This window comes from Delphinus delphis, chromosome X (assembly GCF_949987515.2).
Source record: "Delphinus delphis chromosome X, mDelDel1.2, whole genome shotgun sequence".
Classification (NCBI taxonomy): Eukaryota; Metazoa; Chordata; class Mammalia; order Artiodactyla; family Delphinidae; genus Delphinus; species Delphinus delphis.
Window position 1 is genome coordinate 88,661,181 of NC_082704.1, and position 15,695 is coordinate 88,676,875.

Below are 15,695 nucleotides of genomic sequence, written 5' to 3' on the forward strand. Positions count from 1 at the left end.
TTACAAGTTACTTCTTAGACCATATGCTCATAGTAACATGGAGTGTCACGTCTGTTGCATCAGTGAGAAAAGATATCATGAAAACAAGTAGCTATATGAGATGGAACAATTTGTAAGTATTGGAGTAATGCAGTGGTTCTCAAAGTGTGAGAATCCTCTTCTCAGTGTAACGTTTCTGAAATGAATCAATGTTGTGTTAGTAGTTTGTTCCTCGTTGTTGCTGCCTACTGTTCCATTGTATGAATATACCCACAGTTTATCTATTTGTCTGTTGATAGATACAGGATATTTCTGGCTTTTAGCTGCCATGTTAAGGCTGTTATGAACATTTGTGTACAGTTCTTTGTTTAGACATATTTTCATTTATCTTAGGCAAATATCTAGGAGTGGAATTTCTGGGTTGTATGGTAGATTATGTTTAACTCTATAACAGACTGCCACACTGTTTTCCAAAGTGGCTGTACCATCGTGCACTCCTACCAGCTACGTATGAGTGTTCCAGTTTGTACTGCATCCTTGCCAACACCTCGAAGTATCAGGTGTTTGAATTTTAGACATTCTGGGGGGAGGTTATGTATAGTAGTCTCTTACTATGGTTTTAATTTGCATTTTCTGATGATTTTTGAGCATCTTTCATTCCGTGCCTGCTTTTTAAAAATTTGTAAAATACTAAACTCAAAGAATCTAGCCTGTACCTGTGGAGTCATCTGATTCCAAAAGTCTTAGGACAACAGGACAACAGCACAGCCATTTCACATTGGTATAAATCTCTACAATTCACAATGCTCTCACGGTCAGTACTGTACACATGGTTCCTGACATATGATATTTTGAATAAACATTGGCTGAATTATGGTCTAATGAACTGCTTAAAGGCAACAGTCACTATAAGGGTAGGAAGGGTTTTTCAGAAGGTGATGTATCTGGTTTAACTTGAATATTTCAGTATCTTATTTTATTGGGCCTTGAGGCTCCCAGGGGGAAATAGTGTTTAAGATTATTTTAAAATAAACGTTCACTGACAGAATCCTTGAAACTAGAAGACTAGAAAAAGACTCCTGTCTAAAGCATTTCTTTATTTTTTAAAATTAATTAATTAATTAATTTTTATTTGGGGCTGCTCTGGGTGTTTGTTGCTGCGTGCGGGCTTTCTCTAGTTGCGAAGAGCGGGGGCTACTCTTTACTCTTCGTTGCGGTGCGTGGGCTTCTCATTGCGGTGGCTTCTCTTGTTGCGGAGCATGGGCTCTAGACGTGCGGGCTGCAGTAGCTGTGGCTCGCAGGCTTAGTTGCTTCACGGCATATGGGATCTTCCCGGACCAGGGATCGAACCTGTGCCCCCTGCATTGGCAGGCAGATTCTTAACCACTGCGCCACCAGGGAAGTCCCTAAAGCAATTCCTTAAAGATACAGGGCATGCTCTCTCCTGGACTTAGATTCACTAAGGGTCCTATTTTGCAAATGAAGAAACCAAGTCCTCTTTCAGCTATAATCAATGCTCACTATTTTGATCTGCCTCACGACAATTAGGTAGTTCTTTTATGTGATTAGATTACTTAGATTTCACAACATGGTTTGGAAGAAAAAGAATATCCCTGTTAGCACTGACAGTGAGATGTTTTCCTTTTTTTCTCTAAGATAATTAAGTAAAATGAACCTCTTGCTTTTTAGCTTGCGATAGTCAAATATTCATAAAATCTTTTCCTCCAACATTTTATGATGAAAAATTTTCAAACATACAGAAAAGTTGAAAGAATGTTGCAGTGACCACTCATATACCTACCACCTAGATTCTACAATTAACATTTTACTGTACTTGTTTTATCACTTATCTATCAATCTATCACTCATTCCATCATATTTAAAAAAAAATATTTCAAAATAAATGACCACCACTTCCTCTTAAAAGCTTATAAATTCTTTTTTTAAGGCTGGAGTCTGTGGGTATACATATGCACTGTTGCACACATGTGCCTGTTTTCTGGAAATAAGAGATGCTGGTGTATTTCCTAAAATAAAGATCTCTAGATATTAACTTTTAGGGCAGTGGCTCTCGACTGGGGACAATTTTGCCCCTCAGGCGCCATTTGGCAATATCTGGAGACATTTTTGGTTGTCATGACTTGGGTGTGTTACTGGCATCTAGTAGGTAGAGGCCAGGCGTGCTGTTGAACATCCCAGGATGCACAGGACAGCCCCCTTGCAACAAAGAATGATCTAGCCCAAAATGTCAGTAGTGCTGAGGCTGAGAAACCTGTTGTAGGAAATGGTAAACTTATCTCTAGAGGTACCTAGAAACAAAGTGGAGCATAAAGTTCTTTCAACACACTGTAGGAGAGCTCAGTAAAACTAAGAGGAAACAAAGACTTGAAGAAAAGTTTTTTGTTTGTTTTTTTTAATGATCCTTGTTGTGCTTGTGAAATTATTTTACTGAGGTATCTTGTGCTCATCATTTAATTTCTTCTGTTCCTCATTTGTTAATTCATTTAGATCTAAAATAATCGTGTTTTTTTGCAAAGTGGTCTGAAATCTGCAGATAACAAGGGACAAATAACTCGACATTTTCGAGATGACAGCTGCCACACACAAACACCTCCTAACGAAAGAACAAGCCATCTCGGGAGTTGGGGAGGAAAAGGACAAGTAGTATTGGAATAGGGGTCTAAACGAGACACATGGATTGATCTGTTTTTCTAGTTTTCATGTACATCATTCTTTCCTTAACCCCAATAGCATCTCAATTGATGCCCTCTGAACAGAGTTTGCTCTGAATTTCTCATCTCTACTTTCTATGACATGCACATACTCGAGAAGAATAAAAATAGAAGGAAAGCAAAGAGTTGAAAGACAAAAGCAAAAATGTAAAATCATACCCAGCAACAATTATTCATTCATGGTAATTACCAACGCAGGTTTGCCTCTGAATAAGTTAGATGTTCCTTTTCCATGTACCCACCAACCTCACCCTCATCCCCCATCATTACCTGAGTGTCATAGCAACTACCGTGGAGAGAGGGAGTGCAAATCCTCATAATTTCTCCTGTTACTGAAAAAATAGAATACCGTATTTGAAAATCTCCACTTTATTATTGCACTCCCTCAAGCATCACAAATGCAGACCGACTTTCTGGACTGATTTTGGTACATACATGGAAATTTTGTGGGTTTTGTGTGTTTCTTTTTCCTTGAAATTATTTATTTACTAATTTTTAAAATATATAAGCCATTCACATAGTAAAAATTCACCAGATGCAGGAGGATATACAGTGCAAATGTCTCCGTCCACCTTATATCATCGCTCAGTGCCCCAAACAACCATTGTTGCCAGCTCTTTCTGCATCATTCCAGACACATTATATGCCTATCCAAGCAAGTACTTAGAGAATCTCCCCACTCTTTCTTATGCAAATGCAAGCTTTCTGTACACACTGTCCTGTACCATGCTCTTTATTTTAAATGAGGTATAATATACATCCAGTAAAGGGCATAACTCATGAATTTTCATCTAAGTATACACCTGTGAAACCAATCAAGGTAGAGAATGTTATCAGTATGCCAGAGGTTCCATGGTATTTAGTGAAGCCAAGAATCTTCAATCTAAAAGAGGCCTCCTCTTCTGAAGCTTTGAAGTGGCAGTAAAATTTTTTAAGTATATTTTAAAATTTTATATTTATTTTACTTTCTAATTTTTAAAAAAACTTTTATTGACGTATAGTTGATTTACAATGTTGTGTTAATTTCAGGTGTACAGCAAAGTGAGTCAGTTATACATATACATATATCCACTCTTTTTTAGATTCTTTTCCCATATAGGCCATTACAGAGTACTGAGTAGAGTTCCCTGTGCTATACAGTAGGTCCTTATTAGTTATCTATTTTACATATAGTAGTGTGTACATGTCAATCCCAATCTCCCAGTTTATCCCTCCCCCGCCTTTCCTCCCTGGTAACCATAGGTTTGTTTTCTACATCTGTGACTCTATTTCCGTTTTGTAAATAATTCATTTGTACCATTTTTTTTTCGATTCCACATACAAGTGATATCGTGGTATTTGTCTTTCTCTGTCTGACTTACTTCACTCAGTACGACAATCTCTAGGTCCATCCATGTTGCTGCAAATGACATTATTTCATTCTGTTTTATGCCTGAGTAATATTCCACTGTATGTATGTACCACATCTTCTTTATCCATTCATCTGTCAATGGACATCTAGGTTGCTTCCATGTCTTGGCTATTGAAAATAGTGCTGCAGTGAACATTGGGGTGCATGTATATTTTCGAATTATGGTTTTCTCTGGATATATGCCCAGGAGTGGGATTGTTGGATCATATGGTAGTTCTATATTTAGTCTTTTAAGGATCCTCCATGCTGTTCTCCATAATGGTTGTACCAATTTAAATTCCCACCAACAGTGTAGGAGGGTTCCCTTTTCTCCACACCCTCTCCAGCATTTATTGTGTGTAGATTTTTTGATGATGGCCATTCTGACTGACTGGCGTGAGGTGATACCTCATAGTAGTTTTGATTTGCATTTCTCTAATGATTAGTGATGAGCATATTTTCATGTGCTTTTTGGCCATCTGTATGTCTTCTTTGGAGAAGTATCTATATATATATATTTTTAATTGTATTTATTTTTGGCTGCATTGCATTTTCATTGCTGCACACGGGCTTTCTCTAGTTGTGGCGAGCAGGGGCTGCTCTTCGTTGTGGTGCGAGGGCTTCTCATTGCAGTGGCTTCTCTTGTTGAGCACGGGCTCTAGGCACACGGGCTCAGTAGTTGTGGCTCACAGGCTCTAGGGCGCAGGCTCAGTAGTTGTGGTGCACGGGCTTAGTTGCTCTGCGGCATGTGGGATCTTCCTGGACCAGGGCTCGAACCCGTGTCCCCTGCATTGACAGGCGGATTCTTAACCACTGCGCCACCAGAGAGGTCCCTGGAGAAGTATATTTTTTTAAAGTAACACATTTTCATATATGCCTTTGCTCCTTTGCCACTCCAGTCACAGGTGAATACCTAGGTGCCTAACACCTACTGTCAATATATTCGTACTTTTTTAAAAAGAATAAATGGTAGAACTGATATCCCACTATTTACTCTGGATTCAAAGTAGTCTGGAAAATGCTAGCAATTCTGAGAGAGCAGAATACTTTGAAAAGCATCATTTTAATTTTGGCTCTACCACCTCATGGCTTTGTAATTATGGACAAGTTACTCAACCGGTTTCTTCATCTGTGTAAGCAATAATGTTTACTTGGCAAGGCAGTTGGAAGAACTGCAAGTAGTAAATATTTGGTGCCTGGCACATAGTAGCTGTGATCAGAAGAGATGGTTGTAGGCTTGAGGGGTGGAGAATTGGAAAGAGAAACTCTTCAGAACTACAGCAGAGAGGATTTTTCTTCATGATAACCAGCAGAAAATTTATTTTCCTATACAAAGTTTGAGATTCTCTTTCATCACCCAAGAAGTATGAATACATTTTGGGGACTTCTTAATCTGTTTTTCTTTGAGAATATCTTCCTGGATGTGACATGGTTGTGGTGATCTAATTCAAAAACAGTTTAGGGTCCATCTGGTTTCCCGGATATCACCTTTTCTCTAAAGCGCCATAGTTTGGAGGTGGCGACATCAAGATAAAGGATTGTCCCTTGGGGACTTGGCTAGCTGCCCAGACCAGGCTGACCAGGTTGGCTTCAGCCTTGCAGATCCAGAACCTGAACTTTGGTTTCCATGGTCACAGCATTGTTTATACTCTGAAGGGGCTGACCCATGTTTAAAAGAGGCAGAATGACAATTTATCAATCTTTTAGCATGGGAGATATACTGTTTCAATTGCCAGAAGACTCATGGCTCTTGGCCATAGTAACTGTCTTCTTGTTGAGGGAATTTGGAGAGATGAATGAGTTGTTATAGAAGAAAGCAGTAACGATGGAATCAAGAGAGGTGTGGTGAGTAAGCTCAATGGATTGTTCATCCTGGCTGTGTGTGTTTCTTCTCAGCCAGTGTAGGATAAACATGGCCCACTTTGGGTTTCTGGGCTTCCTTTTCTAGTGTGGAGCCTGACTACTCCCTTTTTGGGGCCACACTTTCTCCAAACAGGTGCAATTCAGTTGACTTAGTTTCCATCCCATGTGTTCCAACCACATTTGGTCTTTTTCCTTTCTGAGATTATAGTCAGGATACAGAGATAGATCTTGGGGATGGCGTGTGTGTGTGTGAGTGTGTGTGTGTGTGTGTGTGTGTGTGTTTGGGGGTGGGTGAGAGCTCACATTAAGAAAAAATATCCAAAATTAGATTTGAGTGTGAACATTTATTCAGAAGTAAATCCAATTTGAAGTGAATATTTATTAAGAATGTCCACAGCCACTCTGCCGCCACACTACAGGAGGGAAAGTGTGATGAAGAGTACCTTTTTGGGGCTTCCCTGGTGGTGCAGTGGTTGAGAGTCCGCCTGCCGATGCAGGGGGACACGGGTTCGTGCCCCGGTCCGGGAAGATCCCACATGCCGCGGAGCGGCTGGGCCTGTGAGCCATGGCCGCTGAGCCTGCACGTCCGGAGCCTGTGCTCCGCAACGGGAGAGGCCACAACAGTGAGACGCCCGCATACCAAAAAAAAAAAAAAGAGTACCTTTTTGGAGACTGATAAACAAGGACCACAGAGGACTATATTCAATATCTTGTAGTAACTTATAATGGAAAAGAATCTGAAAAAGAATATATATATATATATATATGAAACTCAACCACTTCGCTGTACACTTGAAACTTGAGCTGGAGTGGAAAGAGACAGCATTGTAGCTGTTTGGAATTTTAGTATCTGACTGCTATGGACGGAAAGTTTGTGTCCCCACCCCGACCCCCTTCATATGTTGAAATCCTAACCCCCAATGTGATTAGGAGGTGAGGCTTTGGGGAGTTAATTAGGTCAGAGCCCTCACGAATGAGGTTAGTACCCTTATAAAAAAAACAAGAGAGCTTGCTTTCCCTCCCGTTGCTCTGTGCCGGATGAGGATACAGCAAGAAAACAGCCAACCAGGAAGTGGGCTGTCACCACACACCGGATCTGCCTGCACCTTGATCTTGCCTCCAGAACTGTGAGAAAGAAATGTTTGTTGTCTAAGCCACCTAGTCCATGGTACTTTGTTATAGCAGCCCGAACTAAGACACTGACTTTTGCATATTTTACAGAAACGTCTGACTGTGTGAGCACGTAGCTAGGACTCCTCCCTGGGGCCTTGGAAGGTGCCATGCAGTGAGGGGCCCTGAAGTTTCACAGTAAAACCACATCGGCCAGGTTAGAGGAGTCCCAGATGTGACAAGCCTGTCAGATTCCTCCTGCAGGCAGACTGTACGTTTCCCATGTGGATTTCTCTAGTTCTCTCTCACAGGTCAGCTCTATTAAGGCTCACGCATGAGTTTTACAGAGGAAGCCAAATGTGCTAAATGACTAAATAATGGATATTTAAAAACCGTATTTTAACCAGTCCAATGACCATTTAATTTCTTTAATACTTACTGTACCTGCTTGGAGTGTTGCAGGGAGGGGATGGGGATGGCAATAAAGGCTTGCTAAAAGAGGCGGTCCAAGAGGGAGGGAATATATATATACATATAGCTGATTCACTTCATTGTACAGCAGAAACTAACACGACATTGTAAAGCAACCATACCCCAATTAAAAAAAAAAAGACGCATAAAAGATTATAAATGCTGTGCTAAGACATCACTGCCTCTATGAACGTGCTTGTGGCTTTAAGAACTGCCCAAGAGGACAAGCTATCTTACAGCCAAATGATCCTTGATTATCTTTGGCGGACTTTATGAATAAATTATTGGCCTGAGGTGGGCGATACTGAAGGAAGTGACAAGCTGGATGCCCACTCGCTCTATAGAAGAAATGGGTTTAAGTAGCTGGAAGAGAATGGGATTAGCTATTAGGAAAAACGATTTTATTTTGAGTAGAGCATGGACTATAAGGCAATTATGGATCTCTCTTTCTTGCAGCTCTTAGTGGATCGTCAAATTCTCATCTTTCTGAGGCAATTTAGACATAGGTTTATTTGATGTTAGGAGACTAAGCAAAATCATTGCTCAAGATTCCTTCTAGTGGAAATCACATTCAGTATGTGTTTACCTTGTTTAAAGCAAATCCAATATTCTAAATTCAATTTCAAAAACAAAAGTGTGTGGGGCAGGGGAACAGGGGAAAAAAAGGACTTTTTCATGTCATAAAGAACACCTTACAAGTTTAGTTTACAGAACAAGCTGCCTTCTAGTATGTTTAATCTAGGGGTCAGTAAATTACAACCATGGACCAAATCTCGGCTGATATCTGTGTTTTTTTTAAACAACAGAAATGTATTTTCTCACAGTTCTGGAGGCTAGAAGTCCAAAATTAAGGCATCAGCAGGGTTGGTTCCCTCTGAGACCTCTCTCCCTGGTTTGTAGATGGCTGTCTTCTACCTGTGTCTTCACACGGTCTGCCCTCTGTCCCGCTGTCTGTTTTTCTAAATAAAGTTTTATTGGAACACAGCCATGCTGCCCATTTGTTTACGTATTGTCTGTGGCTGCTTTTGTGCAACAAGAGCAGAGCTGAAGAGTTGCCACAGAGACCATATGGCTCACAAAGCCTAAAACATTTGCTATCTGGCCCTTTACGAATAAAGCTTGCCAACTCTTGGTTTGTATTACGATGAGGTTGACCAAAATTCAATCACACACATAGTGTTTGATATGAGATACAGTTTGGTCTTACTTACACGGTCCATGAAGAATTTAATCAGGGTACATCTTGTAGGTTGAGGATTAAATTTTCACATTTGTGAAAATCCTAAATAAATAGACCTCCTCTCACAACATCTGTTCTTTTCTAGTTATGGCAGCTAAGTGTAGCACTGACTAAATAAACAAATTATTTCATGTTGAATCAGATTATGTGGACATACAACAATGTTAGGATTCTGTGATTGGCTTTAGGAAGGAAGTGCTTAGATGCTGTTCTCACCATAAATGAAGTAAATGGTTTAGATTATGGCATTGCTGACATGGTAAACTGCTTGAAACCAGAAGACGATTTGACACTAGACTATACTACCTATTGCTTCATTTTCTATTTTACTATAATATACTACCTTTAATTTTTGATGTCACTTTGTCAGCTTTTTAATCTTGCTTTCTGATATGTTCCATGCTATCAACCTGAATGGAATATTCAAGTTGCCTTTAAATTCTTTCTGTAAAACCTTAACTTTTCAAAATTCTGCATCTTACGACAGTTTATGATTTTTTTTTTTTGAGTTTTGGTTTTTCCTTCCAGGTAGAAAAATGTATTTTGGATCCTATGTGCGATTTCTGGTACGAGCTGATGTCCTTTGACAGTGTTATGGATTGAATTGTATCCTCCTTCCTCCCTCCCCTCACAGCCAAGAAAAAACATATCTTGGAAGCCCTAACCCCCAGTACCGTAGAATGTGACGTTATTTGGAAATAAGGTTGTTGTAGATGTAATGAGTTAATATGAGGAAGATGTAATCATCCTTGAGTAGTGCGGACCCCTGATCCAATATGAGTGATGTCCTTATGTGAAGACGGCCATGCGAAGACTGAGAAACACAGGGAGAATGCCATGTGATGACAAAAGCAGAGATTGGAGTGATGCAGCTGCTGCAAGTCAAGGAACACGAGAGATTGCTGGCAAACCAGCAGAAGCTAGGAAGAAGGAGGGAAGGATTCACCTGCAGGTTCTAGAAAGAACATGGTCCTACCAACACCTAAATTTCAGACCTCTAACCTCCAGAACTGTGAGACAATAAATTTCTGTTGTTTTAAGCCACCCAGTTTGTGGTACTTTGCTCTGGCAGTCCTAGGAAACTCTTTTAATAAGTAAAGATCAAATTTTGTGAGACTGACTCCCTAATGCCTATGCAGTAGGGATATGAGAACACAACGGCGAAACTCTTACGTCATGCAAGTTTTTAATATTTTCCATTGGTTACAAATTCACTTTCACTGAAATAGTCTAACAAGTGCCTTGTTGAGTTGAGTTTTCCTGCCTTTTTCTGCCTCTCCTCCTGCCTTTCCCTCTCTGAGAGAGGACTCTTATCCAGAAGTGAAGAGAATGGCAAAAGCCATGACTCAGATTATCCATTCTCAGCAGTTCGTGATATGTGGGGAATTTCCATAACTCTCTAGGGTGGACAGGTGCAGTCTTGGAAGCCCACCTAGAGGCCTGGATGTCATCTTGAAGAAGTACTAGGGAAAGAAGGGGCCCTATACTTTTGTTCCTGATAAGAAGCTACGGCCCTGACAGGGACCGAAGGCTACCCTCCACCTCAAAATGTGAGTGCACTTCCAAAGCTGGGTTTCAGAACAGTATCAACTGGACCCAAGCTACCAACAGATTTTTCCCTTCTGGTTCAATCAAGATTTTAACTCAGAGTTAACATAATTCACTTTAATGGCTCCAACTGTAGGAAAATTTCTCCTCCCCTCACCTTTCCTCCACCTAGCTAAGGTAAAGAAAGCGAATCTTATCTGCTTGATAAGAAAGAGCTAACTTTTTGATCTGCTATTTTATACATGGTCAGCCTAATAAGTCAAGTAAAGAAACAGGTGTTCAAGGTCCTTGGCAGCAATGTAAGGCATCATTTGAGTGACCCCTTTATAATAGAGAAGGGTGGTAATTGCAGAGATTTATGCATCCAATGATTTACAGCTGACTTGGCAAAATCAAATCACATGAATAATATTTAATGGTGAATTATTTATTTCATTTACTGAAGAACACTTAATGTTTCCACAAGTGTTAACATGTGAAAAAGCCAACATCTGACATTTGTATAGTGTGAGGTAGGGGATCAAGGTTAATTTTTTTCCATATAGATATCCAGTTACTCCACCACCATTTATTGACAGGGCTTTTTTCTCCATTGGATTGTTTTTGTGCCTTTGTTCAAAATCATTTGACTATATATATCTTACACCTTTCAGTCACGTGACACTTTATAGTTTTCAAAGCTCTTTCATGTTCATTTCGTTCATACAACAGCTTTGTGAGGTAGGCAGGGCAGGTATTATTAACCACATTTCACATATATGCAAACAGACTCAGAGAGGTTAAGTGGCTTGTTTAAACTCACACAGCCATAAGTAGCAGACTGGATAAGAAATGGCCTCTGAGTTACAAATGAATTTATTTACAACACAGAAATAGACTCACAGACATAGAAAAAAACTTATGGTTACTAAAGGGGAAAGGGGGTGAGGGATAAATTAGGAGTTTGGGATTAACAGATACACACTACTGTACATAAAAAAGATAAACAACAAAGACCTACTGTATGGCACAGGGAACTATATCCAATACCTTTTAATAACCTATAATGGAAAGGAATATGAAAAAGAATCTATCTATCTGTATAACTGAATCACTTTGCTATACACCTGAAACAAACACAACATTGTAAATCAACTATACTCCAATTTAAAAAAAAGAAATGGCCTCTGAGGAATCATCCAGTCCTCACTGCTGTATATTGTGCTCCCCATCTTGTGGTCATAGGGTATGGCTTTTATTTCAACCTCCAGTTGCTTGCTGAAAATCTGAAATTCTTTGCAACATCTTGAATTCAACATGTCCAAATGGAACTCACCTCCAGTTGTGTCCCCTTTCCCCTACGAAATCTGTGTTTCTTCAGTCACCGAGGCTCAAAACATTGGCTTAAGTCTTTACTTTCTTTTTTCTTTTCCTCACCTTCTGCAACCAATCAGCTATTAATATTGGACTGCTGGTCTGTTTTCTTCTCTACTGTTCCTCACAGCTGACCTTTCCACTGGGACTTGTCCCACTGCCACACCCCACACTTTGGGTCTGGATCATAGCAGAAAAGTCTGCTTTTCTCTAGAGTAGTGGCTCTCCAGTCTATCTGTACATTGGGACCTGCTGGGGAGCTTTCTTTCTTTCTCTCTCTTTATTCCTCTCCTTTCCTTCCTTTTTATCCCCTCTCCATCCCTCCATGCTCCCTTCCTTCCTTTCTTTCTCCCTCCCTTCCACCCTCTTTCTTTCTCTCTCTTTCTTTCCTTCCTTCTCTCCTTTTTTCTTTCTTTCCCCTTCCTTCCTTCTTTCTTTCCTTCCTCCTTTCTTTCTTTCTTTCTTTTTCTTTCTCTCCTCCCTCCTTCCCTCCCTTCCTCCCTCCCTCCCTCTCTTCCTCCCTTCCTTCCTTCCTCCCTCCCTTCCTTCCTTTCTCCCTTCCTTCTTTCACATGCATAAAATTCACCCTTTCAAGGTGTACAAGTCAGCCTCAGCTCAAAAACTTTCAGGAATTGTTTGCTCAGAGCAAAGTCCATCCTGGCATTTAAGTTCTCCTGGGACCAGCTCCTGATTTCATACCTGTCCGGCTAGTCACTGTCTTTCCCTCTCTATGGCCTCTCTGCCTCCGCCAAACTGTCTTAATTCTTGTCTTTTAAAACCCAACAAGCCACATTCCACCCTGAGCGCCTATCAGAAATTCTGTGACCGGCTGAAGTGGGGAAGCCCCTAGGATTAGGGTGCTCTTTATGGAAAGACACAAAATATTGGGATATTTAATTACCTCACAGCAACCTGGAATGATTACAGTTCTCAAAAATAAGACTATATTTTAAGTATGTCATATTAAGAAAATCACAGCCAGGAACAAACATGTCTCTGCGAAAAGACAATTGTTTTGCCTCGATATATGATTTACGCATTATTTATTTTGTTGGCTTCTAGCAGATAAGCGATAGCAAGCACCAAAGAGAGAACAACTTATAACAAATATGTTAGCAAGTTGTTCTTGCACGTGTGTGTGTGTGTGTGTGTGTGTGTGTGTGAGAGAGAGAGAGAGAGAGAGAGAGAGAGAGAGGGAGAGAGAGGGAGAGAGAGAAGGAGAGGGAAGGAGAGAGAGAGAAAAGTGGGAAAAGACCATGCATGCTGTAGGTGGTTAGAGGTGACCCTGGACGCCCACCCAGCTTCCCCCTCACTCCTCAGGGGTATGGTGGGCATGTTCTGTCTCCCTAGTTGTAAGTCCTTCAGAGGCAGGGCTGTGCCCTTCAGTCTCTGCGTCCTCTGTGTCTGACACAGTGGGTGCCCGACCATTATCTCCTCTACATACCCAAGGACGTGGCCCAGGCTTTGGGCTCACACAGACCTTGCCTCCTGTATTGTGGAATCCTGGACAAGTTAGCTTCTCTGCCTCATTTTCCTCATCTGAAAAATGGGGAAAACCATGCCTGTGTCAGCTTAAACGGGATAACATTGTTGGAAGACAAACCTCCTTAGGTCTCTTGCATATCTGCCGGGTTGGTAAGCAGAGGCACTGCTCACAAAAAGAGAGCTTTTGTTCCAGACCATGTTTTCAAGGATGTTTGTCTGCCAAACAGCCGTGAAAGCTGGAGATAGTGTCTCTCCCTGGAGCAGAGGGCAGACTTTTTGCTGTCATGTATAATATAGACAACGTCTCCTTCTGGGGCAAGAGTCAGGCAGACTTACTGCCCATTATAAAAGATTTGGGTTCCTTAAGCTGGGGTTCCTCTCCTGGAATACACCCCACTATGTGTGCAGGTTTCACCTGGCCTTCACTGCATTACCTTTGGGGAACTAGAGCTTGGGAAACCGGGCAAATGATGATACTTTGGATACTGCCTCTACTGTGAGTAATAAACTATGTTTTGTCCCTAATCCTTTGTCTTCTGCAGTGTCCATGAAACTGTGGCAGCCCAGCTTCTTAGCTTGCAAGAAGGGTAAAACCTCAGACCCTTTGTAGTTCTTGAGAAATTTATGTAGATCACTTAATGCAGCTCTTGACATGTACACAGCAGGCTTTCACTGAGTTGTAACTAAATGTACAATAATGGCTGATGACGAACTGTCCGAAAAATGCCATCAACTGGTAATATTTTTACTGCACTCTTCCAAAAAGTAAAATATGGAAGAGCCTCGGAATGGCTAGTAGAGGGAAAATACACAGGGACAGCCATGTCAAGGAGCTCTGGCCCACTGGGAGGAGGGAGCAAGTTTACTAAAGGCCAAAAATTCAGCTTCTCAGGCCCCAGGTAACAGTTTCTCCCCCTGCTCTGTTTTCTTTTTTTTTATATAGATTTATTTTACTTATTTATTTGTTTGTTTGTTTTTTGGCTGCATTGGGTCTTCGTTGCTGCGTGCAGGCTTTCTCTAGTTGTGGTGAGCAGTGTCTACTCTTTGTTGTGGTGCGCAGGCTTCTCATTGCGGTGGTTTCTCTTGTTGTGGAGCACAGGCTCTAGGCACGCGGGCTTCAGTAGTTGTGGCACGCAGGCTCAGTAGTTGTGGCACACAGGCTTAGTTGCTTCGCAGCATGTGGGATCTTCCCGGACCAGGGCTCGAACCCGTGTCCCCTGCATTGGCAGGTGGATTCTTAACCACTGCACCACCAGGGAAGCCCTGCTCTGTTGTTTTCTGACTTCCAGGACTTGGGAAGAAAATAAGGCAGTGTGTGGGAGACCAGGGCCTTAGAGTAAGAGGGATTTCTAGAAGCTGAACCTTTTAGGAAGGATATTTGGGAAGGAGAGGCTGAGCCCCAGGCTCCAACATCAACTGTGTCTAGACTGAGGCTACACTGGACCAGCCAGGGTGGCTCCTCCCCTGGAGGGAACCCACTACCAGATTCCATCAGGAGAGGCGCTCAGGGCTCATTCCTGTCTCACTAAGTCCTACCCACGGACCACTGAGCTTTCCTCCTGAGGAGGGCTGCCTTCATTTTCCTTTTTAGAAACTTTGTGTCTTGCAAAATATTTAACATATTTGTTTAGCATATCTTTCCCCCACTAGAATGCAAAGTCCATAAGGGCATGTTTTTTTTTTTTATATATATAAGTTGAAAATTTTAATTTATTTTTTCCAGTTTTATTGAGATATAATTGACATATAACTTTGTATTAGTTTAAGGTATACAATATAACGATTTGATATTTGTATATGTTGTGAAATGATCACCACAATAAGTTAACATCTATCACTGCACAGTTATGTTTTTTTCTTATGATGAGAACTTTTAAGATTTACTCTCTTAGCTTTCAAGTATACAATAGAGTATTGTTAACTATAGTCACCATACGGTACATTATGTTCCCAGATCTTATTTGTCTTATAACTAGAAGTTTGAACCTTTTGCCCACCTTCACCCATTTCCCCTGCCCCCAATCCCCAGGCCTCTGGCAACCACCAAATCTGATCTCTGTTTCTATGAGTTTGATTTTTTTAGATTCCACATGTGAGATCATGTAGTACTGCATTCATCTTTCTTTGTCTGACTTATTTCATTTAGCATAATGTCTTCAAGGTCCATCCACATTGTCACAAATGGCAGGATTTCCTTCTTTTTAATGGCTTAATAATATTCCATTGTGTATATATACCGCATGTTCTTTATCTGTTCACAGACACTTACGCTGTTTCCATGTCTTGGCTACTGTAAATAATGCTGCAATGAATATGGGGGTGCAGATATTTCTTCAATTTTGTTTTCTTCTGTTGCACACCCAGAAGTGGAATTTGGGGATCATGTGGCAGCTTTTAAATTTTTTGAGGAACATCATACTATTTTACATAATGGCTGTACCAATTTACATTCCTACCAACAGTGGACCAGGGTTGTCTTTTCTCCACATTCTTGCTAATAATTACTTCTTGTCTTTTTGATGAC